This window comes from Cucumis melo, chromosome 12 (assembly GCF_025177605.1).
Source record: "Cucumis melo cultivar AY chromosome 12, USDA_Cmelo_AY_1.0, whole genome shotgun sequence".
NCBI lineage: Eukaryota > Viridiplantae > Streptophyta > Magnoliopsida > Cucurbitales > Cucurbitaceae > Cucumis > Cucumis melo.
In genome coordinates, this window is record NC_066868.1 from 10788015 (window position 1) to 10790079 (window position 2065).

General features: G+C 50.3%; 1 long non-coding RNA gene across 1 annotated transcript; it reads right to left on the bottom strand.

Moving 5' to 3' along the window:
• Positions 1 to 614: 614 nt before the first annotated feature.
• LOC127144271 (uncharacterized) lies at positions 615 to 1517 on the bottom strand. Its single transcript, XR_007815876.1, has 3 exons — positions 1440 to 1517; positions 1303 to 1366; positions 615 to 697 (listed from the first exon to the last, which is right to left on the bottom strand). It is a non-coding gene; the product is annotated as an uncharacterized LOC127144271 (long non-coding RNA).
• Between the last annotated feature and the right edge of the window lie 548 nt (positions 1518 to 2065).

Genomic DNA, 2065 nt, shown 5'->3' on the forward strand with positions numbered 1-2065 from the left:
CTGCTCCATCGCGGCGAGATCCGTCTGGGTGACCGGTGCGTTTGGGTCGACTGCCGGTGCAGCAGGTGGCACCTCCGGCTGGCCACGACCGGCTCCTCTGCCTCCCCTACCACCTCCTCGGCGTGCACCTCTACGTGGCGGCATTCTCCCTAAAATTCACCAACAAACTTTTCACCACAAGAACTTAACACCCTATCTCTAGGTCTAGACTATTCAGGCAAAATCGTAATCTTAACATTAGCAAGGCTTTAGACATACCTGGCGAGTGCCGAAGAACCGTATAGCCATAGGGTGAAGTAAAACCAAAACAAAAATGACTTACATCGTAGGTCAGTCTACAGAACCTAAAACACTGTGCTCTGATACCAACTGTAACGACCCAACTCCTTATACTGAATCGAAGTCATTACTAAATATAGAACAAGTGGTTTAAGTCATAAAATTTATTAAAAACGCGTAACGTTTAAGAAATTTTATTTATGAAAATTCAAACAAGGTAGTTATGCAAAAAGGTGTAATGCGTTCAAATGTCCTACTCGGGCCCTATCTACATAAAAAGATGATAAGTAATGAAAAGCACTCAAACTCAAATAAGAAAGTCTAAAATAAGGATAAGCGGAAGCAGTAGCCCCTATGGCCCTCCACGGTCACTTCGGGTCGCTCGCCAGCTTGCCCTTGCCCTTGCCTCGTCCTCTACCTGAAAACACGAAATGGAGAGAGTGAGTATAAAATACACAGTAAGGGACCCACTACTAGTCCCACTAGGTGCCTGTTAACTTCCTGTCAGAGTCCTGTAACTGGTACCCAATTTCTGGCACGTTCCCGAACACGTGCAACATGCGCTCCCGTAGGAACGTAACTCTGGTCTTCGGTGCCCCGGGGGACACCTAGGACAGTCGGAATGCGAGGACCCTGTCGAGTCACTCGAGTCATATCTATATCCATGCTAGACTAGTGTCCCGTCGGACCACACAGTCCTCAATAGGTGGTGATCCCGAAGGACACCCATGCAGGTACGACTCTAACAGATTAAGCTAACAGGTACCCTAATTGCAGTATACATACACATGGCATCAGCATATAGCATATCACATAAATCGTCTCTACACTCTCCGTCTCGACATTCGTCGTATAGCCATAACAGCTCTCGCCACACATAACAGGCTATAGCATAACCATATCGTCATTTACATCATACTAACATTGATTTCAGGCATCGTACCGTCTAATCCTCAACATGCAAAATTGAAGTATTCATAGTCTCATAATTCTAAGCATGGAGCTAGTAGTAGAATCTCTTACCTGGAGATTTACTTGACGAGTCCTAACCGCGAGGCAGTACGCTTTCCAAGCGACGAGGTCCTAACTGTGTAATGTGCCAAGATTCGTAATTAGGTCACCAACGACTAACGGTTCAAGACTCATTTGAAATGACTTACCCTAGAGAGAGGTTGCAGTGCTCAAGCCCCTACTGAAGAAATCCCCCGCTGCAGCAGTTACTAGGTCCAGGACGTCCCTTAAGGAGAAATAATCTAATTTAATTCCAAATTAAATCATTTAGTGCCCAAAAATATTGAATCTTACTGGATAATGCCAAAATAGTTGATTTAATTACCAAAATTAGGTGGAAGGGGCCAAATTAGGCTTGGCGACTCGGCTGGAAGGAGAACAGGGATCGGCTCGGCTTGGCTTGGCGCAAGGATCTTGCGCGTGCGGCTCGGCTCGCGACAGCAAGGAGGCGCGGCTCGGCTTGCAGTGCAGGCGGCGCGGCGCGGCTTGCACGCGGGGAGAGCTGGGCACGTGCGGGCACGGACGCGGGTTCAGTTTCGGGTTCGGGCGAGCGGGCGTGGAGCGGTTCCGGGTTCGGGTTCGACGGCTGGAGGCGTGCGAGGCTTAGCTGCTGGATTTCAGTCGGCGCGACGGCTGGCTGACGAACGTTCCGGCTGCGCTGCGTCGGATCTAAGCGGCGCGGCGTGGCTGGGCGTGTGAGCAACGGCGTTGCGGACACGGCTGGCTGGCGAATCGGCTGCGGCTCCTCAGCGCTGGATCGGAGCGACGCGACGCG